Source organism: Pezoporus wallicus, unplaced genomic scaffold (genome assembly GCF_028554395.1).
Source record: "Pezoporus wallicus isolate ANWC-B61680 ecotype Strahan unplaced genomic scaffold, APGP_CSIRO_Pwel_v1 contig_10094, whole genome shotgun sequence".
In the NCBI taxonomy this organism is placed as follows: Eukaryota; Metazoa; Chordata; class Aves; order Psittaciformes; family Psittacidae; genus Pezoporus; species Pezoporus wallicus.
Window position 1 is genome coordinate 1,020,123 of NW_026639160.1, and position 26,326 is coordinate 1,046,448.

General features: G+C 40.3%; 1 long non-coding RNA gene across 1 annotated transcript; it reads left to right on the forward strand.

Annotated features, from left to right (window-relative positions):
• Window positions 1-10,746: 10,746 nt before the first annotated feature.
• LOC130601614 (uncharacterized) lies at window positions 10,747-13,885 on the forward strand. Its single transcript, XR_008972723.1, has 3 exons — window positions 10,747-10,838; window positions 12,832-12,930; window positions 13,717-13,885. It is a non-coding gene; the product is annotated as an uncharacterized LOC130601614 (long non-coding RNA).
• The last annotated feature ends 12,441 nt before the right edge of the window (window positions 13,886-26,326 follow it).

Here is a 26,326-nt window from a genome sequence, read left to right on the forward strand (position 1 = left end):
ACCAAGCTGTGTGGTTCGGTTGATACACTGGAGGGAAGGAATGCCATCCAGAGGGACCCTGACACGCTTGTGAGGTGGGCTGATGCCAACCTCATGAGGTTTAACCATGCCAAGTGCAAGGTCCTACACCTGGGTCAAAGCAATCCCAGGCACAGCTACAGGTTCTTCAGAGAAGAGATTCAGAGCAGCCCTGCAGACAAGGACTTGGGGGTGCTGGTTGATGAGAAAATGAGCATGAGCCGGCTTTAGTGTGCTCTTGCAGCCCGGAAAGCCAACCATATCCTGGGCTGCATCAAAAGGAGCGTGACCAGCAGGTCGAAGGAGGTGATCCTGACCCTCTACTCTGCTCTCATGAGACCTCACCTGGAGTATTGTGTGCAGTTCTGGTGTCCTCAACATAAAAAGGACATGGAACTGTTGGAACAAGTCCAGAGAAGGGCCACGAGGATGATCAGGGGACTGGAGCACCTCCCGTATGAAGACAGGCTGAGGAAGTTGGGGCTGTTCAGCCTGGAGAAGAGAAGGCTGCGTGGACACCTCCTAGCAGCCTTCCAGTATCTGAAGGGGGCCTATAGGGATGCTGGGGAGGGACTCTTCATTAGAGACTGTAGTGATAGGACAAGGGGTAACGGGTTAAAACTTACACAGGGGAAGTTTAGGTTGGATATAAGAAGGAAATTCTTTCCTGTTAGGGTGGTGAGGCACTGGAATGGGTTGCCCAGGGAGGTTGTGAATGCTCCATCCCTGGCAGTGTTCAAGGCCAGGTTGGACGAGGCCTTGGGTGATATGATTTAGCGTAAGGTGTCCCTGCCCATGGCAGGGGAGTTGGAACTAGATGATCTTAAGATCCTTTCCAACCCTAAAATTCTATGATTCTATGATTCTATGGTTATCATCCATGTGTGATCATGGATAAGTCACACAGAGCTATTTCCAGTAATGTACTGATGTGACAATAATGTACTTTGACATGACTGCCCAGAGGTCTTGCAGCCTTGCTCAGGTGTTTCTAGAGCTCTGTTGGCACTTTTTGGGCACAGTTGCCCCTCATTGATTTTACCCAAGAAGGACCATGGGCTTTCAGGCTTTTGCCCAAAACCAGTGCTGATGGTGGCTGTTACACTAATTACAGCAAAAGATGAATGATGAACTAATTTGCATCTAAAGTTTCATGAAGTAAGATCACCACCAACACTATTTCCAGCACCATGGGTCGTACATGCCAAGTTACTGTATTTTTTGGATTTTCTTTCTTGACTAGCAAACATATTTGTTTTTTTCCCAAGCTATTTTCCAAAAGGCTAGTTAGACAGGTGAGTCTTCATGGACTTCCAGCAAAGGGGCTGCATGCTTATGATCAGTGTTTGGTACTTTAATCACACACAGACAGATGTTTTCCTCAGAAAGTGCTAAAAAAATGCCCAATCTCTGTTCATTTGTTGAAAGGCAAAAATGGTATTTTATGCTGGTCTTCCATGCACAAATGTCTGAATGCAGGAACAAATAGTAGTATTTTGGAAAGAGAAAACTCAGTTTTCAGTTTTAGCACTGCCAATCCAGAGTAACAACAGTTGCATGTAATGCGGCACAAACCGTGTTTATGAAGATGAGCTTTTATACATGGCACTTCGTGGATAAGTGCAAATAAGCATAAAAATCAGAAAGGAGGGTACAATTCAGTATGTATTTTATCACACCTGATTTTGTATCCACATTTTTTTCACTTGACGTGTAGCAAACATTAGTTAGGATGTTGGTTCCACTAAATAGACATTTCAGAATGTGAGTGATTTCAAATTGCTAACAGCTCATTTATGAACATTTAGCAACACTCAGTACTAATGTCTCTATAACAAATAATCTGTGTCTAAACTGATTTTCACACTGCTGAAAAGTAGAAGTTCAAGGATGCTGGAAGAACATGCAGGCCTTCAAAAACTTTTCAGGGTCTTTTTACATATTTAATCACATCTTGTAACTATGTTATGCACCGCTGCATTTAAAAGCCTGTTTTCACGCAGGTAATATCATAATTTACACCACCATAGCCTATTTATATTGCATTCACAAACACGGCAAGTGGGTTGAAAAACACACAGGGACATTTAACGACTAGGTTAACCCACATCCAGATATATCCAGAATGTGGGTTAAGTACAGGTAGAAGAGTAGAGCTGCCAATCCAGGTCAATGAGATGAATCTGGGTTCCCACTCCATCCTTGCCTCAGCTGGCTTCCTCTTTACAAGCAGGCAACTGGGCCAGTTGGTGATGCTGCTTTGCAGCTCACCCTACAAGCAGGGCACTTTCACTCCTATTAGCCCTAACTACTTAATACAATATTGACAATAGCAAAGCCTGGCATTTAGCAGTATCAACTCACTACAATGAAGTTTGAAATTAATCTTTATAATACCATTTAAAGTAGGAGCTTTCTTCATTTTAACAAAGATCACAAAACCCTCAACAAAGTACAGAATCATAAACACAACAGAAACATCCCACCACTATGAATTTTTAACCAAAACATCAGAAGCCAGGGGACTGACTAGAAGGAAGAAGCTCCTGACGATTATATCAGGTAATAACTTTAATGCTAATAATTTTCAGGTGTTTTATTTAATCTTCACACACACCCACAATGAAGGAAGGCAAAACAATTCTGTCTGTGCTGCATGGGGACTACAAGGCCACAAGAATACGGGATATATCTGGCCAGAGCCAGCATGAGGATTCTGGAATGCCTGGCTGCCAGCCTCATTCTCAAAATACATCATTCCTTTCTAGAGGCAGCAGCTGTTTGTTTGTTGTCTGATACTTACAGAACATCTGAGATTATTTCCATTGAAGATAATAATCTGCCCAGTCTAGCGGGAACAAAACTGGATCATAAATGTTTAAGCTGGTTGAGTTTTACTGAAGACTCCCGGAAAGCTCACGGTTACACACAACACTGTTATTATCAGGTTCAGTTTGGGAAGCTGACTGGCACACCAGGAAGGCTGGGGCAATAGCACAAGAGCTGTGAGTTCACATCTTTGCTCTGCCACAGGAGTGGTTGATCTTCTGGCCAGGCCAATTCACATACTCTGAAACACAGAAGGGTTACACACACGCTGTGAATCCTTCCGTGCAACTACTAGAGGTGTAATGCAAGAAAAAGGCAAACATTTCCCCAGCCCATGACTGATGTGTGCACTGGGGACATACGAAAGTGCAAGGTCTTGAGAATAAAGGCTTTCTCCAGTATGCATCAATATCCCTCTGTATTTCAGTTGTGTGATGGGCTTGTCTGTTCCATGAGAAAGGGGACATTGTACAGTCCTTGGACAATGGCAAAGAAAGAGGCATACACAGGAGGAATTGTTCCAGCAAACAGGATCCAGATTTGAAGTCCCAAGTAGGATGTCCTGTTATTCTCTGGTCTGTGAGACTTCAGGCGAAACATAAGCATTTACATTTTTCCATAACAAAGCTACTGATATGTTTGTTTAATTTAATTTAATTTAATTTAATCTAATTTTATTTTATTTTATTTTTAGTTTAATTTAGTTTAGCTATTTTAACTGGGATGTTCAACAATATTTGATCATTTTAAAGCAGCACAACAGCAATGAAGCTTGTGGACAGCATCTTGTGACTGCAAGACTCTCAGTGCTTCAGACTTCCAGCAAGTTCCTACATAGGCAGGACTGACATTCTTATATCAAGAACAATAGCATTTAAACGGTCACCCTCATTTCTACTGAAGAAATTTGTTCTTATTATTGGGGTTTGTTTGAGCAGAGGTAGGCAGAGTGAAAATTGATGTCAATCTGACTGCTTATTACAATGTTTTTTTAATCCTGCTTTTTGTGCTAGATCTGGCCCTTTCTAGATATCCATAGGGCATAGTGAAATTGCCTGCACTGCCTCAGTACTGGCAATTTACTGGGGCAACCTAGAGCTGTGTGCTCGCCACTTTGGACACCCTTACTGCTACTGAAGAAACACAGGTACCATGAAAGGATAATTAAGCCCACCTAAAAATCCAGAAATGTGTCAAACAGCTAACACTGGGTCTTGTAATAACCTACGTTAGCATGTAAAGCCCAAGGCATCTGCACGTTGACAACATTTAATCCAGTAATAAAGGAGGCTAAAATGACTATTATAGTTAACAGTATTTTTAACAGAAGTGAAACTATAGAAAAGCAGTTACACAAACATATTGATTTCAGCTGTGCTTCCTTTATAAGTCTGTACATATTTTGTTATTTATAGCCCATTTTTCCAAAGAGAAACCAAAGCACACAAGTATAGAAATCCCTGGGTGTACGAAATGGACGATTGTGCATCAAAATGAGGCATTTGAGTGTTTAACTGCCCATATTTGTATCCTTCAGTTTGCATAGGCGAAGGCAAAGATTGTTATATTTATCAGTGCATAAATGAAAGGAGAGATAAATGACCTGGTTTGCAAAGGTGCTGAGCTCATGCAGTTCCCATTTATTTCAACTGGAGTGTGAAAAACAGGCCCTAAGTGACTGGCCCAAGCTCACACAATGCGTGATTGTGACTGCCAGGAAGAAAACCCAGAAATCCTTCCAGTCTAATCCTCCCAATCTAAATCCTCCCCAGTCTAAATTCTAGACACGGGCTCTGTAAGGGAAAATAATAATAACAATAAAAAAAAGGCACTCTACAACAAACAGCCTGGCCACTCTCTTACACCTACCTTAGATTGCTAAAGAATAGAAAAAATGGGACATTAAAAACTTCTGCATAATCTTTAATGACTAGCAAATAATGCCAAGTAGGGCAAGTAAATATGTGTGAAGCATTGCTCACACACCCAACAACTTGCATGCATGTCACAGATGGTTTTAGTGAAGAGCCAAAAAAAGAAAGAGAGAAAGGAAAACAAGTTACGGTCCAGATAAAGAGCAAGATAGAAAGACAAAGACATTTTCAGTATTAAAAAAAGAAAAAATCACTTAAAAATGCTACAAAACTAATGATAAAAAAACATAGAACCATTCACTCTCCCTGATAACGTGTAGGCTAATCTCTACATAAATAGAAATAACAGCCCTTTGAAATGGCAATGATTTGCTTGGAAAACATTCATTAAAAACGTCCTGCAATTATTGACTCTATCATTATTTCTTGGCAGCAGCTGACTCTCACTGCATCTTGTCTTGTTTTTCTAATGAAAAGCAAAGCATTGTTTGGAAAAAAAATAAATAAATCCCAAACAAAAACCAAACCAACAACCAAAAACCCCACAAGGACATTGTATTTGAAATATGCGCTTGGTGACATGCAGCTGATTGCCCAAAGGAATCAGGATACATATATTTGTATTATTGTACACGTGAGTAGCTTGAATCATGTACTGCTTGCTCTTTTTGTTTGGATTATGCAGCTTGGCTGGGCAGCCATCCAAAAGATTCACATTAAATTCCGGCTATATTCAGCACAAAAGTCATCTAGCATCAGAGGATCAAAGTTACATCAACCAACAAGCACTAAGGAATTGATAAGCCACTAAAATTAGGTCATCTCCTAGCAGCTGCTTTTGATGGATGAAGTAGAATTTAGCCTCAGGTTTTCTATTTAAAGATCTGTTACAGCATCTTTTCCTGCAGCTACAATGAGAACACAACAAAGTATAATGCTTCTCATTAAATGTTTAATCATTACTCTTTACACTTCTGATTGTTTCTGCCATGGCATAGATTTACTGCACACACTATTCGCAGTTTTCCTAGCTCTTTTTAAACTGGCATCAAAATAGTCAAGATTTTTAACTCCTAAGTTGTAAAACCTAAGAGGTAATTTTAAAAAACATGGATAAAAAATTTGAAATTCTGTTTACTTAACATACTTTGAGAGAGAGACTATCACTTATTGGAACTGAAAATTAATCCCTATGGAATTATCCCACTACTGTGTCCACTGGAAGAATCCCTGCATCACTAGGAAGTGTGTGAATCCAAAAGTACCTATCTGTGCATAAGCACATGTAGGGCTGTAGAAATATCTATGTATTTATGGTTTGATTTGTGGCTACTTTTGGGGAAATTATCTTATTAATCTAATTAACATGTACTTTTAAAGGTACTTGCTAGTGCACTAGGCTATATCTCAGGTCACTAGTGACTGGCATTATGATCTCTAGACAGAGTACAACGTACGTGCTACCAAAACACTCTTGTGGTGTCAGGGTAAATGGTGCCATCATTAGCAGCTTTAGAAGAGAGCTCAAAAGGAAATACACAAAAATCCCAAAATTATTTTCATATACATACAACCTTTTCTTGACCTGTTCAGATTATGACCAAGTTCTGCTGTCTGCAGCCTGTGCATACACCGCTGTGTCACCATCTGCGTAAATGAAACTAACACAGTTCTTTGTTTTCAGGGTTTTCAATATGACATCTCTCATGTCTTAAAATCTAATTTAATCTTGAGAAGCACCGGAGGGGAAAAGAAAGAACATCTGCCCAATGGAAAATATGAAGTCAACAGGTTTTTGACTTTTGAAGTAAAAAAAACAATGGGGGAAGAAAGACTGAAAAATATAATACATGACAACATCACGTAAGACACATAACTTTCTAGAAACGATGTACATGTGTGTGCCGCTCTATAACAGTCATACTCTGCGCTCCCTTGTTCCAGCCTAGTAAGTGGGCTGTTTCTGGGTAAGTTTTGCAAGTGGCAGAAACTTCCTGTGTTTCTGTTCCAAATTTGGTGTGCGCAGTCTTTCTTATTTGAGAAAGCAGCATTATGCACTGTAGTTCTAAGTCTAGATCTAGCTTTTTCCAGCTATGTACCTCTTTTTCAATCAAACCCCCAAACTGGGGCAGTGGGGAGAGCATGTAATATGTCTGGAGTAGACAACACATTTGAAACTTTTTCTTTTCAAGGAAGAATCTTTATGGGCAGAATGTAAATGAGTTTAATTTATCAGTAGGGCTTAGTACTGCAGTCTGCTTGGATCTCAAGCTAATCAGCTTTCTCTTTTGCTCAGGGCCTCAAAGAAAAAGCCAGCCAGGGAGCCAGCTTGTAGGTGCCTATCTGGCTCATGGAATGGGACATCTGGTGAGATGGGGATGCTTTGATGCCACATAAATTTCTGACAACCTCAGCTGAAGGCTGTCTGTCATAACATCTGCTGTCTTACTGAGCTATGACCACATTTTTTTCTTCTGCACCGAGCATATCTGATATTACACCATGTAAATCCTGGGAATTAAGTTTTGACTGGCCTAAAAAGAAGTGGAAGAAAAGTGCCTTTTTTTGCCCTTAAGCTGCCCTCTCTGGCTCATCTTAGCAATAACACCCTTTCTATTCATTTGTTTGGTAACAGAATTACATCATCATCTAGTAATAACTGTGTGCTCAAGGCAAAACTGGCCAAAGACTCAAGAACATAACAGGAGTTTGCTTACTTTGTGACATTGCATATCTACAATGATCTAAGGAAATAAACGCAATGCCCTCTATTGTTAAACAAAATATCCAAACCCACTTCAATGGAAAAAGGCCACATATTTTGAGTAGGTCCACAAAGTTCATCTAACTCAGAACAGAAAAATAAGAATAACATTGCGGGATAAATTGTATTATCCTGGTCACTTTTCCTGGCAGTGGCTCTGAGGTAAACCTGTTACTGAGTGTTTCCTTCTTTACAGCTATGCTTACTTTTGACAGTGACGAACACTCACAAATGAGAGTGGGAGTTTAGTGTACAGATACTGAGTCTGATACAAATCTCAACACAATGCAACATTCCTTAATTCATGACCATAAACTAAACCTTGATTGTTCAAGAGCTGATCTGAGGCAATTTTAAAAAAATCCATTTATCCAATTTATCGTTTGATAATTTGAAGATTATTTTTTTTTCCTGCTTTTCCCTTGCAAAATTTTAAGTTTCTGGAATTTCTTTCTTTTCACCGCTTTTTTCTTATGGTCACTTGATGCAACAAATTGTGTGATGATCAGCACTTGGCAATAATCTAAAGAAGGAAGAATATTTGCCCTTCTCTCTTGTGCTGCTACCAGCTTTATTAAATGTCAGTATGCTTGAAAATTTAACTGGGGAGAGAAACAAAACACCAAAAAAAGCCCTCAAACATAGAACGAAAAGAACTAAGTGCAATCATTTCTCCTTTTATTCCAATTAAGAGATTAAAATGGGGAAGAGAAATAACCTTTCCTCTTCCTTCCCCACATTTAGGACATTTTTTGGCATATGTACAGTTTATAGTTTCAATAAAACCCTGTTTGTGAATATGATAGTTATCATTATTATTTTGATAAATACTGTATTTTGTTATTAAATTGAGGAATAACTGAAAACAGATAGAACAACATGTTAATGTGCTCTAGTCCTGTTCACCAGGTATGAAAGCATCTTGCTTGCCCACACATGGTTGCTATATATAATGTTCAAAAACACAAATGCACAAACCTACTGACAAGAGTTTGTAAGAAGAGGAAAATTGTAGTTACTCATCCTCTTAGATGGAAGGACTTGCTTCTTTTACACCTCCTTGTCTATGTCAGAAGAGTTTTACCATCCTAGCCATGTCTTTTTGGAAGGGCAATGTGTCCTATTTCCACTTAAAGGTTCAGTGAGGGTTTGGCAACGAATGTTCTGACCTTCTAAGAGAGAGCAAATGTTGTGCAAGATCTCATTACAGAGGCTTGCTAGCCCAAAAATCTTCAGGCAATCACTGTTTCTTGGCTATTCTTGTGAACTGAGGGGAGCTTGCTGCTCACTCAGAGTGCAGGTACATTGTCCAGATATAAAAATCAGTTATAAGAGGGGAAGTGTTTATAAAGAGAGGGTCATTATACACCACCACATTTAGATGGTGTATTAAGCAAGCCATAGTGAAGATTAATGTAGTTTGACAGTACTAGGTTTGGTTTGTGGTCATTTGATCTGAGGAATCAGCTGTGCCAGCTGTCTTTCAGAAAACACTGTCTTTGTCTTCCATTCCCAGGAACTGCACTGGAGAAGAAACCTATGAAAAGAATAATAAGACTCACAAAATCAAACACTTAAATATGAGCAAATTGAGCAGCAGGATTAAGGTTTTCCACTGCCCCTTAATTCAGAACCCCCCATGCCACCCAAGCACAGTTCCACCAGCTGCGCTCACCTACCCATCTCACACCCACAGGCAGGTACGTAGTATAAAATGTGGTCCGACATTCTTCTACTGTAACCTTGTCTTATTCCAGTGAATGGTCAGTTACTTGATACTTACTCAGCATGGGATTCCAGGTGTCATTTGCTTAATGCCTTTTAAACCCTACAAGCAAAAGATAATTTTCTTTTTTCTCAGGCTTTCACCTGGCTTTTAAATCATATTATGTTCTTTGCATGGTTTAATATTTGTTTGGTTTTGTTTCATAGAATCGTTAGGGTTGGAAAGGACCTTAAGATCATCAAGTTCCAACCCCCCTGCCGTGGGCAGGGACACCTTACGCTAAATCATATCACCCAAGGCCGTGTCCAACCTGTTCTTGAACACTGCCAGGGATGGAGCATTCACAACCTCCCTGGGCAACCCATTCCAGTGCCTCAACACCCTCACAGGAAACAATTTCCTTCTTATATCGAACTTAAACTTCCCCTGTTGAACCCATTACCCCTTGTGCTATCACTACAGTCTCTAATGAAGAGTCCCTCCCCAGCATCCCTATAGGCCCCCTTCAGATACTGGAAGACTGCTAGGAGGTGTCCACGCAGCCTTCTCTTCTCCAGGCTGAACAGCCCCAACTTTCTCAGCCTGTCTTCATATGGGAGGTGCTCCAGTCCCCTGATCATCCTCGTGGCCCTCCTCTGGACTTGTTCTAACAGTTCCATGTCCTTTTTATGCTGAGGACACCAGAACTGCACACAATGCTCCCAAGTGAGGTCTCACCAGAGCAGAGTAGAGGGGCAGGATCACGTCCTTTGACCTGCTGGTCACGCTCCTTTTGATGCAGCCCAGGATACGGTTGGCTTTCTGGGCTGTGAGTGCACACTGCCTGCTCATGTTCATTTTCTCATCAACCAACACCCCCAAGTCCTTGTCTGCAGGGCTGCTCTGAATCTCTTCTCTGAACAACCTGTAGCTGTGCCTGGGATTGCTCTGACCCAGGTGTAGGACCTTGCACTTGGCATGGTTTATTTGTTGTTTTTTGTTTTTTTTTTTTAATAAACCTGAGTATGTTTCCTGAGTTGTTATTCCCATTTTTAGATGTATAAGAAGCTGTTTCAGTGAGAATAATGTCAAATTTGTCCACACTTTAAGCAAATTTGGGGGGACAGTTTGAGATGCCAACTACAGTTCTCAGCACTTGATAGCACTCTGTATTTGCTGAATATGATTCTCACTGCCATCAGTTTCTGCTGTGAGGGTTTAGCATTTCTGTAAATCCGATCAACACCTCTAAACATGGATATTCCTAAATCAAGAACCCACTGTGTTTCCCCACCCATCCAGAATCCTTCTCTTCACCTGCTATTTCTCACCCTTTCAGTTAGTGTATCGCACCAAAGCTGCCATATCCCTCCTCCTACCAGGGCAGTAAGATCTGGATTGTGGGAAGGACAGCATCTCTACTTTTGGGTCTATTTTTCAGCTCCAGGTAACTCCTAAGGGCAGCAATTTCAGGGGAAATTTGCAATGAAAAGTTCCTCTTTTGTGATTTGCGTATATGTAGCACAGATGATTGAAGACTGAAAACTGTAATTTTCCCTTGGTGTCCTCCATTCCTTTTAACTTTTCCAACACAGTTCCTTCAGAGGGTTGGGTTGGAGTTTCCCAGCTATGGCCAAGACCCATAATTGTGAGTGGTTTACAAAGGTATAGTGAGACTTGTGAAAGACCAAGAAAAAAACCAAAACATTCACTGAAAAAAAAAGAAAAAAAATCAATGACAGGAGTTTATTAAAATCTGAACCAGTCATCCAAGTACAATGGTGGAAGACCCACATTTGACACCCTTGAAACCCAAGTGGACAAAACATCCACTTTGCTTGTGCTCCCAGGGGATGATGTGAGTACACTCAGCGTCCATCAGACCTTTGCCAGCTAAGATTTCCAGGATTAAAACTTACTTTTATAATGCCAGCAGCCTGTCTAAGCTTTGCCTAGCTGAAGTGGTCAAGAAAGGTACAGTCACAGCTATATGCAGGCCTTTCCCACTTACTCGCAACAGCAGTAATGAGTATATGAAGTATTTTACGTCCCTTTTCCTTGCCATATATAGCAATTATTCTGTCATTCATCAAATGTACACAAATTCCTTTTCATATGTAAATACCCCATTTGCTTCACAGCTCTAGCCAAACAGTTGTGCAGTTCTTTGTCAAGAAGATAATATATTTAATCATGGAGTGCCTTGTTTCCATTGTATTGAACAGGTGCTGTTTAATGGCACAGCCATTGTAACATTATATTCATTTATTAATGTGAGTGTAACGAACATATTGTAGAGACATGAATGCGCTGGCCTCATGGTTAGGGTTAGTGGTTTCTTATGATGTGGTATGTGCAGGATAGTGGCTTAGATTCAGACTGCAGAGAAGCAGGAGTTCATTATAGCCAACTCCAAGTGATGTGGCTGGTTTTGGCCCTTGTTCACTTTTGAAAAGCAGAGAATACATGAAAGACTTCATTGAAAATGTGCAAGTTATTCAGTGTGGTTAATTCTACATTGGCTTCACTCCCACCTTCTTTCAAGACTGCGTATGTGACCATGCTTTGTGAAACAGCAAAACCAATCTGCACTAGATTCATGCTGCTTTTGGATACATACGCAATCCCTAGTATCCTATTTCATGAAGTGACTGGTCTTGAAATACGATGGAAGAAGTCATTAGGCGATCAGCTAAAACTATGAAACAATGCCTGCTTGGTTTGTGCAGCTACGGCAGCTCTGTCCCTTCATTTACTTATTTTTATGCATGCTACCACATTTTTAAAAGTTACTATTCTGAGCGTTCCCTACCTAAAACTGCAGCGCAGCCAGATGGCAAGGTAGCTACAGTCGCACAGGCAAATCAGGTGAGTAAGTGGAATAACTTACGCACCTGATTTTTCTTACTGTATGAAATCACCCAGTTGGCATCAGCCCTCATGGGGCCAGAATACACAAATGCAGGTAAATGCCTGCAGTGCCCATTTGCTTTATAGAACATCAATGCCTACAACAGTTTGTTTGGATACATGTCTAATATATACTTTTTTCTTAAATGCTTGATTCTGTGATGCCCTATATCATAATTATACAGTGCATTCCCTCCCTTTTGGAAATACTGTCTTCAAATTTCACAGTGTGTACATAAGTGATCACATTAGAGAAGAGATTAATAAATGCAACTAAATCTTCAACTCTGTACTGTACCCTCTGTTATATGATGTATCTTTGGTTTTGTACGGTCTGGCAATTAAATAATTTTAATCTTGTTGATCTCTATGTCACTTCCATCTATAATGTTAACTGGCTTTTTCACAGCAGTTTCAGTCAGCCATGAGCACTTTTCCAGTAAAGCAAATGACAGAATCCCATTAATTACTTTCATTGCTGCTTTCTGGACTCCATCAGTTCCCAATGTTTTACTTTCTGTGGAAGTCCAAGAACAGAACAAGGAAATAAAATAAAGTGTTAATACTATTAGAACATTTTTGGTACTCTTCTCTTGACTCTTCAAATTTTTACAAGAGATTGAGCAAATGCCCTCATGAAGTTGCCCAGCTTTTCTTCTTGCTTAGACTGAAAAACATATTGGCCTTATTTTCTTCTCACTAACACCAGTTTTGCAATCTTTTAACTCAAGTTTCAGCTGAATTACTTCACAGTTACAACTGAGTAAAGAAGAGGAGAAACTGCTTCATTATCTGCTTTTCAATTTTCTCCTGTGGGGCTTGGAATCAAGGTAGGGAGTCTTCAATTCCAGCAGGAAGGGAAATCACTTTTCTGGTCACAGTTGGTCACAACCTGGGGAGAGTGCAAAAGTCCTGTGCACGATGACCCCTTACCCTCACAAGCTCAGCCTGGATAATTGTGCTTTGACCTGCTATGGCCCTAGAGGAAGGCAAAAAATCTGGAGCCACTTCAGTGATTTGCCATCCCCTGTTATGTGACCTGCAACAGTCTGCATTTGCCCTCAAATCAGGCTCTACTCTACACCCCAAATCTCTTCCTGTGTTTTATCCTCTTAACTCAAACAACGGCATTAGTCTTCTTGTCCCTCTCATTTCACTCTCTTCCCTGAAGACCCGAATTCTTCTCTGAAAACTGCTTTTACTGAGCTACCTCCCAGACCTGCTGTAGGTTAAACAGGGAGCAGAGGCTTGTCATCCAAGGACACATTGGTTCAGTTTGTGCTGTAATGGTGACATCTAGCACAGATGCTCATACAGTATTAGAGATTCCTATCTTGGCTGAGGCCTGTCTGGACACCATAAAATTTGTATATTTCACATTCTGAAATATAGCCTCTTCCTCAAACAATCTGTCTGTCTCAAAAGCCAGACCAACAATGGATTTGTTTTGATTTGGGGCAGGGGCAATTTGCCTGCTGTTACAAAACAAGACTGAGAAAACTGTGAGCAAAAGCATCTTTTGGCTTCCTGACGCAACACTGTCAGCCACGTCAGACTTTTTATTTAGCTGGGTTTTAACTGAATTTATTATTAACCAGAGTGAATTTTATAACCAGATGGGAACAGTAGCCAGGAGCCAGCTGTGGCAGACCACACACCCTTCCAGGCAGCGCGGCAGCTGCTCCTCCCTCTGAGGACACACACCACAGATCTGAGGATCAGGTGATAGATTACACAGGTTGTGTTATCACCTCTTCTCTTTGTTAATACCTCAGCTTTTCACCTGCCACCAGGACCTCAGGCTGAAACCTCAGGCCCAGTTTTGAAGTATGTCTGTCATATAAATTAGATTTAAAAAATCACCCTCTCCAGGGTGAAACTGACAGCACAGGCAGGTTTACCTACAAGATCACTCTGCAACCTGCACTTCAAAAGGAGAGACATCAGCAGTGGCTAAGTCCATGCATGGCCCTGAGTGGACTTTGCTCAGACATCTTTGCGACACAAAATATGACAGCTTTATATCTGAACTGGGACTAGAGCAGGGAAAAGTAGATCTCACGAAGCTCCCATGGTAAAGATAGTGTAAAACTTCTGACAGAATCCTCTAAACTAGCTGTCCTGTGAAATGCAAACATATAGCATAGCAGGGGGGCTCTTTATTACATGCCAGTTAGAAACATATGAGACATTACACTCAATATTAATTTTTTAGGGATTGACCTTCCACCACACCAGCAGATTGCACCATTATCTGCAGCAAGAGCTTTTCTCACTGAATGGAAACATATTCTGATGTTGATCATGAGAAACACTGTTTCAGTATATATGGAAATGAAAAGAACGTATTCTCAAATCAAGAAAAATAAATCCCTAATCAACAGAAACAGGCAAACAAATTCTGTTCACACCTCTGCATCTATCAGTGCTGCTAACCAACACACCTTGAATTATCATCAATGTAGCTGAGAGTAAACTTTGGCCAGTAACTATGATGCATTTTATCTTACTATAAACAGAATTCCTAACATGCATACTGATAACCAATCACAGCTGCATGAAAATAGCAGAGCAGCTAGGTAGGGAAGAAGAGTGATAGAAGGTTTTCCAGAAATAATTGTCCCTGGACAATAGAGATTCTCTGTGCAAAAGCTTTCTAATAGGAAGAAATATCTTTCAATACATTTCATTTATTATTTCAGTAACACTATTCTTCATTAATAGAATAAACCCACTAATATTGCCCTGCATCACTTCAGTGATACCAAAGACAATACCCCATTTTAAGAAGAAATCCTCTGTCTCCAAATGTATGTTTTACACCCTTAAAGGAATAATGTTATTAAAAAGAATCATACAGCTTTCCTTTAGGAAACTTCAAACTTTTCTGCCTGAAAGATTTATGAAGACTAAAGAAAGCTCAAGCATCTCTCCAATGAAATGAGAGCCTACACAGCTGAGGAAGATACAGTGATCTGTGACAGTATAATTCCCTCTTTCTAAAAATTTGACTGTGCCTGAAGTGATGGGACGTATATGGGTAAAACACAGCTGTTGTATGGTCTCAGGAAAAGTGTGAGGGAGAGTTAAGTCATATGGGTGCTAAAATGATGTCACTAAACATAGCTATCATTAAATTATTTTTAAAGTTTTAATATGGAAACATGATCGTACCAGTCAGCAGTTACTGGACAGACCAGCTGGGAGGATCCACCAGCAGCATAATTCAAGGCACAGACATTCAACAAATTGCATATGAACCTTAAAATAAGCAGAAAGAGGGGCAGGACTCCAGAATTATTTTTAAAAACAATTTCATAACAACCCTCCCTACCATGCCAGCTACGCAGTGTTCCAGGACACTCCCTGATAACTGCTGTGGTGATCTCATCTTGAATTCTCATTATATAATAAGCTAAAGAAAAAATCCTATCAAGGTGTAAAAGAGTTTATATTCTATCCAGAAAGAAAAGCGACCCTTCATAAATATTAGCTGCTGTGTTCTGCTCCATCAACTTCCAAAAAACCTACTTGCTAAGGAAACCATGGGATTTACTTTTTCTGCTTATTTTGTTTGCCTGTTGACAGCTGTTAGATGGCATACAGGCTATGGAATGGAGCAAACAGCACAGCAAGATTTTCTTCAGCAGCACCACACCTGGCACATTTAGCAAGAGAACTTGGAGCAGAGGGTGTGTGCTGTGCCAACAGGTAGGATGAGCGCTGGTAAGTGAGAGCACTCCAGAAAAAGGACATGTTTGCTTGCACCATCTACCCTTACCTCGAGCTACTGCAATGTTGTATTGTGAGAAGAGTACTTATGAAATAAAGCTTTTTTTTTTTTTACATAAGTGATACTAATCAGGTTTTGTTTACCCATCCTTACTCACTGTACAGACTTCTCGCTAACATGCTATTATGTTCCTCTACTTCTGTAACACTCCCATAAAATCTTTCAGACTACAAATGGATTTCTTCCAAGCATCATATTGCCATGTGGCCTCAAATTGTCAACTGACCTGCATTAATCCAGAACTTCTGAAAAGTCATTATACAACACAGCAACAGAGCTACAGCAGCAGAGGTTAGTCATTACCATGCCCCTAACTGAAGTGACAGCACTAAAATCACATTAGGGAAGAATTTCAAAAGGCTACACCTACTGCATCTAAGTAAAGAACGTAAATGAAGTGTTAACTGAAAGTCAGAGAAGTATCAAGTTATGAAAATAAGATTAGAAGAGGAGTTACAGAGGAAAGAGAGACTCAGCTGATTAGAGAGAAATTATTCATAAGACCAACTGCTGTAATTTGGAAAAAAACCTCCAAAAGCAGCCAATTCTGTATTACCATATATATGTTAAATTCAACACTGTGAGAGACAATTACTGAAGATGCTAAATCCATACACTGTGGAACCCACCAGCAGATGCTGACCATGCCTGACATTTAGAAAAAAAATGCCATGAGGTTGCACTGTTCCTTTTACTTGCCCTCTGTACTCCTCCATTACTGCCTGCTGGTGATATGCTCAGAAAGAAACCTGAGCTGCCCTGAATCGTAATGAAGTGCCTTTGTGTTATAATAGCATGCTTAACTTACACGTTTCAATGTTATTTTTGGCAGCCATGTGATAAAAATCAAAAACTCTATGTGTGTGTGTGCGCAAGCACATTACATTCAAGTCACATGAGCAGGAGGCATAATTCTGTCCCCAAAATAAATGTACTATCAAGGCTGAAGTTTTCTAAAAGTGTTTTTTTCCCATCTGATGCTCATTTGGGCAAAGGGAAAATCAGCTTGTCTTACTGGAAGGATGCAGCAGCAATTTGCAGTAGTACACCTGCCCCTTCTCTTCCCCGCAACCTTTAACACTTTCCCAGTGCTGCTGGAAACTGAAGAAACTAACCATGGTCCTCTCAGACATTCTTACTCCCTGCCTCCCTCTCCTCCACCCAAGCACCTAGATTAGCCTACTAGGGAGCATATGACCTCAAAACAGTGCTTCAGTGGTGCAGCAGGACTGAAGCACTGCTCTGTACAATAAGGGTTGTCGTTCCTAATAGAAACACAAGGTGTTCATAAACCCACCCACACCAATGCTGAGAAGCTCAACCACTGATACCCTTCATCCCAGGTAGCGGCTCCCAGGATTACTCCTCCCAACTGTCTCTGAGTGTCCTTCTTGTGATGGACAGGTTAGGAAAGAAGAGCACTATGGAACAGCAATGGCTATCAGGTGCCAAATCTAAGGAAGGTGAGTGGGGCAGGATACTATGGACAAACCCAAGTTAACTTCAAACAAGCTAACTTGGGTACCAGGAACACTTTTGTCCACGCTGACTGGAACTCTCTGCAGGTTACTCTGCTGCTTCACAATCCTCCTAGAGAAACATCCCCTCATTTCTGGCAGAAAAAACAAAACATCCAGTGGCATTTGGAAGTTGTTTTCCCTGTTGCGGCAACACATACAACAACCTTTGTAGACATCAAGAAATTGCTAGGCTTCATCAGGCAATGTTCTCCTTTTGCAGTGCTAGCAGATGCAGACATAAAGGACCAAAAGAGCAGCCCAAAATGCAGCAGTGATGAGTACTACTGAGCTCAAGGGCCTTGAGAAGAAGATTCAGGGATGGCTTGGACATGTGGTAGGTGAAGGTTTACACAGGAAGAAGCTGTGTAAGCTGCTGGCCAGACTTGGCCAGCAGGACTAGGGCAGTGATTGTCCCCCTGTACTCAGCACTGGAGAGACCACACCTCGAATCCTGTGTTCAGTTCTGGGCCCCTCACTACAAGAGACATTGAGGTGTTGGAGCAGGTCCAGAAAAGGACAATGAAGCTAGTGAAGGGTCTGGAGAACAGGTCCTGTGAGGAGCAGCTGAGGGAAATGGGGTTGCTTAGCCTGCAGAAAAGGAGGTTGTAGCAAGGGGGGTGTCAGTCTCTTTTCCCAAGTAACCAAGTCATAGGACAAGAGGAGACAGCCCCAAGTTGTGCCAGTGTAGGATTAGATTAAATATTAGGGAAAAATGTCTTCACCATCTTCAGTTCAAATGTGAAGCACTGGACCAGCCAGCCCAGGGAAATGGTTGAGTCCCATACCTGGAGTTGTTTAAAAGACCTGTGGATGTGCCAATTAGAGACATGTTTTAGTGGTGTACTTGGCAGCGTCAGGTTTGATGAACTTAGGGTCTCTTCCAACTTAAACAATTCTATGATTCTAAGCTACCTAAACCTGTCTGTATGTTGTACTTCATTGCTGCTGAGTCATTTGGTACCTTTGAACAAGTTCGATGTGCGTGAAGAAAGTGTCTCAGTTTCTTCTCTTTGAAAGCAGAATAATGTTTACTTAGCGGAATAAACCTCAGAAACACCAAAAGCCTGCCCTGTGCTTTGAAGCTCACATGTATCACTTTACCACACAGAGTCATTCTCTTTTCTTTTGCTTCTGTTTTCCATATGAAAAAGAAATTATTACATGAACACTGAAATGAAACCTGGTTACTCACAGAGGTCAGGTCTTTATCCTATCAGCTTTATTTTCCCAGTCACCTCTGCCCGAACCTGTCCTTCAGTCCCCTCTGTATTCCTGGTGTATGCCTATTCTGCATGCATGGAACAGTGTGTGTTGTGCTAGGGACCCCCACGCTGACTGCTTAGCTGACACCTATGTTTTATGTGGCTTCCCCTCTGCAGAGGCACTGCCTCTGCCTCTCTTCCTCTAGAAAGAAAGCAGTTTTCATTAATCTAGTCAAAACGTAATTATCTGTAATCCCTCTCCAAATCCAGCTGAAGACAGAACAAGCTCAGAAGCTGCTTGTGAGGGGGACTAGGAGACAGACAGATTGATGACAAAGAAAGATTGCATAAGCCTCATTTTCTCATGAAACCAAGATTCAGCAGAATTAGTAGATTCAGCATGATGTTCCACAAAGATTATTTCATCCACTGTATACAACTTATTATAGAGGAACACAATTAATTTTACACAGCAGCACAAAATATTACACAAGAAAAAGAAGGGCTGATCCCTCATCACGGTTGAACCAGTGGTCATGAACCTCATTATGGGTCTTGCAAGCAAATAAAAATTTTCAACAATGGCATTGCAGAATTTTGTTTAAAGCCTATAGAAAGTTGAATAAGCAGAATCAGGATGGGATTTATCCTCAAGTCACTATAAAGCTAAGCTACACTATTTTTACTAAATACAACACAAACTAATCACAGACATGTACCTTTACTTTACAGAAATACTAATTAATCTTCTAAATGTCAGTAGAAATAGCACAGTTGTTCTCACAGACATTCACCTCTATATACCTAAATCCAGTTCCCAGACCTGATCTCCATACTGTGGCTCTTTTGCAGTTGCGGATGTGCTTTACATTTTGGTAGTATGCACACTTCGATTTACATATGTGTAAGCTTTCTGTTTACATAAGTAAGTTGCTCATTCCATTTGCGGTTGCCATCGGAGTACTTAACCTTGCTTACAACCCCAATTTTACATAGAACTGAAGAGTTACCTCAACAATATTAAAGTCTATGCCTTTCTGACGACCTGCATCCAGCACCATTTAAAGTCAACAAACATGTCTTTTCCCTGACCCTTTTGAGCTTTTGTTCAAAAGTTTGAAGGCTGCTTACTGACAAGTGATTTGTTTCCATTAGAACATGCCTCATTCCAGCCATCCGTGACCATTTTGTACTTAGGGCTTTATAACCAGCACGTCTCAACATTCCTAAAATCCCAGAGAGGATCTGAAAATAGAATAAGAAATGAGCATTTAAATTAAAAGCAACAGCCCTTGCATGAAGCTGCCAGGTTTTTATGGTAGATGGTGTCTTTTTGCCCACCCCCACTCTCTCTGCTCCCCCTTCTTCACAGGGTTGTAAGCCGCATTTTCCATAATATTTTGCAATGCCACCTAGGGTTACATTCACTCTATTTATAGGCGCCTGTTTTAAAGTGAAACAGGTGTCAGATTGAATGAAGCTGTTGTCAGCATACATGTCCTCCTGGGGAGGGGATGGGAGGTTTACTACTTTCTGTGCTTGGGGGATTTACAGTTTGATAGCTAATCTCTCTCTGCAGGGCTCAGTGGGAGGAGGGGGGAAAGCAGAAGAACAGTGGAAAAGGAAAGGTTAGCTTTCTGCTGAAGTTTGCAATGCTGCCTCTCCCCAGCTCTGGGCAACCAGACCTTTTTTTTTCATGTGCTGAAACTGATCCGAGTGTTTGTGAGAGGGGCCAGACAGCCTATCCTGAGGAATGAAACCTTTCACATGGCTGTGAAACAGACCCAGCTCAGCTGAGGTGGGGGGAACTGAAGAATCCCATCCCACCCACCCTTCTCAATCGACAGCACTAGAGATCACTTCTGGGGAATAAAGATCCTGTGTGTAACGACTCTTTGCCCCTCCATCTTATGCCACCTTTGCTGTTATCTCCGAAATAGCAAAGCATTCACATCACATCCAGAAACTCTGGGAGAAAGCAAGATACAGACCAATGTACTAACAGGAGAGGCAGTAAGCAACAGCATAAAGAGTCCTTTACCCACTCAGCTCAGAGTCAGACCAAGAAGGCAATGAGTATGTGAACAGATGAAGGGTGTGGGGGTGGTATGGGAAGACGAGGTTACACTTAAAGAGAAATTAGTGAAAAGCAGAAGTCACAGATGTTGCTTGCCTTTACTTTGACTTGCAGGTTAGTCATGATTATTGCCTAAGTAGTGATTTGTAAGAATGAAATAGAAGCCACTAAGATATCTGACATAGACCATTAACAGTTCAGGAATTGCTGTGACTATTAATCATTGCCTATATCAAAATAAACTTCTTCATTCACTGAACTAACACTTCAGTACGTGCCAGACATGCTACAGTGGCAGCAAAAGAGTTGATGCTTGCCCAGGAACACATCCAAACTACAGCAGCTGACTTCACAAACAGGAGGAGGACAAAGGTGATGTGATTAAAGTCGGAATGCTGATGAGGAGAAGGAGAATGAACAAAACAAATCATGACTGAAACCGGCTTTTCTTGCTGAGGACATTTAATGCAAAGACGAATGCTCTTTTGGTACAGTACAAAAATCAGGTCTTTGGGAAGTGCTGGAATTGTGTTTATACCACAAATGGTACCAACATGAAGGGAGAAGCTGGGATTGATGCACAGGGTCAGTACTGGGGTGTACACCATGACTCAGGGCAGAGGTGCCAGGATGAAGATAGAGTTGTGGAAAAAGACAATAACAATTGATTAACAATTCGATAAGTAAGGTGTGCCTAGAAAGGAAAAAAAATTTGCATGTGACACTGGTGACAATGATTTAGAGGTGTCTTGGACCCATCTGGCATCATCAGCATACAGTCTGGCTATATGTTGTATGCTTTTTTAAGTATTCACAGGAGTCCAACAGGGGTTAGAACCTAGTAACTTCAAGAGCACCTGAAAATGGGAGGACCTTTCAAGAGGTAAAATAATAATTAAAGAATAATCCAGCAGAGAGGGACATTTAAGGTGGATTAAGACACCCCCACTGATTTCCATTGGAAGAAAGTCATCTGTAGTTCTTGGAAAGATGCAAGCCACATAAAACTGTCATATTATCCAAAGAACAAGGCGTTAAGGCAAATGGATTTACATGTGCAAAAATCCCAGTTCAGCATGTGTTTGTGGATTTACTGTGATTCATCAGACGTTCATGTTAATTGGCTATACAAATAACAACTTGCATTTTAAATCTGGTACTTGTACTTGGAGTTATCACTACTGTGTAAGTCATCATGGTATTTGCGGTTTCATTTGTGCACATATTTATGAACATTTGGGTTTTAAATATCCTGAACATCACAAAAATATGAAAAAAATAATCACAAAAATATGAAAATCAAACTGCACAGAAATGCAGTGGTACTCTTGCAAAATGATTTAGCTTTGTTTTATTAAGCAAGGAAACAAACTCTGAAAATAACACTGAAAAAATATCACATAACTTCATGGAAAATGAGTTTGGGAGAAGACACACAAATATTTAAGTACAAAAGGTTACATTTTCAGAAGTGCTCACCAGCTCCTATTCCTGAAAATGAACACCAGACCCACTGGATGATGAGAGCTGTCAAAAATCTAACTACTTCACTGAAGAACCTAACTGGAAGCTGAACTGTCTTTGTAATCTGATCCCGTTTGGGAGATGTGGCATACCAAATTCTTTGGAAAGAACTAGATCTTATCATTGCTGTTACTGAATTACTAAAACACAGTTGAAAGAGCGCTTTGTGCAATATAAATGATTTTGATAATAAATTTACATGCTGCAAAAACAAATGAGCAAACAAAACCCACCAAAATACAAAGGTTTTTTTTAGTAGGTTATTCTTACACTTGGTTGGGGACTTCAAAATAGGCAGCCTGGGTAAATCCTCTTCTGCTTAGGAACCCTGGGCACAACTTCACCGGACTCTGACTTTCTCTAACTTCCAGGGCTTCGGTGTCCCCTCATGCACAAGAGCAAAGAGAGCTGGAGACTATTACAACAGACATGGCCCTCTTGGTTGCTGCACTGTCTTCCAAAGGATGGCAGAATCGCCTCTTCCATTTTGGCATCCTTGAAGCTGTCATCCCCAACTTCTTCCTCAAGGCAGCAGTCAGGTGTGTACTCTCTCTCTCTCTCTGTATATATATATATATGTATATATGTGTATATATATATGTAGACATATATATATACACATAATGCATACACAAAAGTTCAGAGTTTGCAGACGTGTTACCTGCAGGGGATTACAAAGCAGTTGCCTTCAGTGGAGAAGCCTTCATTACACTGCTTTCTGTAACATGCTTGGGTCTTGAATTCAGCTATAACTACAAAAACACTTTCCAGGCGAGGTCTGCTACCAGTCCCCTGCATCACTCCGACATTTGTCAGAACTCATGCCTCTAAGCAAATGCCCATAGCTTGGATTACAGGAAATAGAGACAACAATAGCTATAGTCTTTCTTGCCATTTTTAGGTCCCTATGCCTAATATTCTTGGCAACTGATCACCCACTCCAAAATGTTCACTATCTCTATTGATCTAATTAAATCTACCAGCTAGCTATAGTAACTTGTTTTCTTCTACTCTTCTACATATTCAGTTAATTTGCATTTTTTTCTCAGATCACATTTCTTACAATTATTTCTGCAAAATGCCCCTCCTGTCTTCAGCATCACACAAATCTGCACTGTATCTTCAGTCTGCAAGAGGCTTTGATTCTTGAGGGATACCAAACTGCATTTGCAAAGTTCTTGTTGGCTACAGAAGTCTGTACACCACTGTTTGTGCTGTGCAAGCAACAAATGAAAAAGGCATCCACTCTGCAGCAGGAACTTCATGTTCACCTTTCAAAGGATTCGCCACCCTTATGGAGTTAATTTACATTTACATAAATATTCCATTAGTAGAAATGTTTATAACATACTTCTCTCCCAAGAGACATTCTGCAACATGATTCTTCAACCACTTATGTTTGACTAATGTGTATCACATTTGAATAATATAAAAAGACAACTGAGTTAAGTGATTGAATGCCTGGAGAAAACCAATGTTGATTTCCACTAAAAGCAAAGCACATTCCCTTAAATTTTGCAGCTTAATTACTACAGTATTTGGCTCACAAATAAAAAGCAGTTCAAGGAAAAGTCTCCAATAATAGGTTGCTGAAGCTTACTTTTCCCCTCCCATGTACCTCTAAAACGCAATTCCCATACACATTATTTCAAACCTGTTCCTGTGACCCAGACCAAGGCTGGTAATGGTGAATACTTGCTTTCCGATATGTTGTTAATGGAATCTGATACCCTTGCAGGATCTTGGCACGGGTGGCTTTTCCATGCCAGGATAAACTAGTGCCAAAAATCCACCCAAGGAATATGTAAACCAATGTTTTTCTCCTCAGTTCCTTTTGATAGGAAATTCTCCGTGGCACTCTGGATTTTCTTCAGAAGAAGCTTCATAAGTAAACTTTAAAATGAGCTGATACCCATGTTATGTATTCTGCTACCAAGCTAACGTGTTGGCCATATGCTTTTAGTAATAGTAGCAATAACTTGCCGAGGATACTTGGTTAAGATGAAGGACATACTGTGTTTCATACAGATTTTAGCTTACTGATATTCAAAATAGTTTGAATCATGTTTTCTGCCACAGAGAATGTAATAGTTAAAATAAAACCCATTAAAATGAACATTGGGCAAACGCAAATCACTAAGTAAAGAATACATTAAAATGTAAAGCTTAACAAGCCTTTTCATTTATGCATAGAAAACATATCACTGTCAGAGTTCAGACAAGCTCAGAACAAACTCATGGGTATGAGCAGGATCATTCCTTTGACTTCAGTAGAAAGAGGGCAATTTACTTTATCTGGAATAAAGCAGTATACTAATGTCCTACATTAGTGCTTAGTGGAGTACTGACCCAGATTTCTACTCCAGGCAACTGGAAATGTCTCATAAGGGTCACTGAAAATGTAATTATTCCTACTTTATCATGGTTATAGAAAGTTAATTTGCTTTGTACTGAACTTCCTTGAAATTTCTAAAACCCAACTGCTAAAAATTTAGCTCTAGTGAGTGGTGCCCAAGCAGTCAGATGAGGATGCAACAGAAAAACAGAGAAAGATTAATTTGAGCCTTGTGAAGATTTTTTCTTTCCTTTAATGCCCTGCCTGTTAATTACTTATTTCTTTCTGAAAGTAATAAAATCTTTGATTCTGCACTAAATTCTGTGAAAAAAATATGCAAAATGGCAATAGCAGGAAGAGAAACTTTCATTTCAACTCAAGCTTCAATTACTTTTAAGAACAGAGGGTATATTGCCACAAATAAGCAATATGATCTCTTGTGTGCTCAGTTTACCCCATTTCTCTACACTGATATTTGTGTCTGGAGTGCATATAAGCGTGCCATTACAGGGCCATCCTTTTACTCAAGGAGACATTCACCTTCTAGTGAGACTTTTAAAATTCCTGATACACTTGCAGTATGTGGTACATTGAGGTGGCTGGCTTCTATTACTGACTCCTGTGAACAACATATGTATTAGACTTTTGCAGTGAAGGCATAAAAATGGATGCAGGGATACTGCTCATTAGGGACAGAGGACTTTGAGGATTATCTCAAGGATCAGCAAATTTAAGTCACTTTATTTGAAGCACAAGAACGAATGTTAAAAAATTTGTGATTTTATTGTGAAGAGGCTCTCATTTCTCCTATCATGTATTTGAGGTCATAATAAATATAAAGGCGTAGGCAACTTGGTTATTTGCCCACTCATGCAAGGGACCATTTGACACAATGAAATAACAGTGGTAAGAATAATGACTATGGCCACACAGGTACTGTCCACACAACTGTGTGCAAAGGGAAAATACCTCTTTAGGGGGTTAAATACAAAAAGTTACTCTCAACTGTCATTTTTATGCATGTAAGTAAGATTTTTTTTCTTATTCATATAGAGTTCAAGTATCTTTCTCATCTCCAGATGTCATGCCAATTATTATCTGCTGACTGAAGGAGGTGCATTATTGTCAACAGTTGCTGGAGGAAACAGTTAACATCTATGTGACTCCTACTCAGTACTTTTGTCTGTGGGTATGCTAATTGCATTTAGAGCCCAAACCAGTAGAGCTGCTCTTCTGAACATCAATCCAGCAAGGAATCTTAAGTGTGTGTCTCATTTTACACATGCAAGTATATTCATGAGAATTGCTCATATTTTTGAAGCTAGACAGGTACTACAATTCCTTATGTAAATCCAATTTCTTAATGACAAAGGTATTCTCATCGCTGTCATCCATTTGAGTACACTACCACAGACAATTAAATACAGTACCTGAGTGTTTCATGGCACTTCTGCAGACCCCAGATACTGCTAATCTGGCAGTAGATGAACAGCGGCTTATCTTCCAACTACAGCAGATCTGCTCTGCACTGGACAGAAAACATAGTATTTCTGTTTTATTGACTATTGCAGTGGTCAAAATGTTGCTGCAAGAATGAACAAGGCAGAGGATGAACAATGCTGCTTGCATGAAACACAGGATGTCACTGAAATCAAGCAAAACTTGTCATGTACTTTAATGGAAACAAAAATTGGGTTACAGAAAGGAAGAGGCCCTGCACCTGATTTAGTAAAATACAGACATGTAGAGAAGAGTGGAGGGTTTTCTGACTGTGT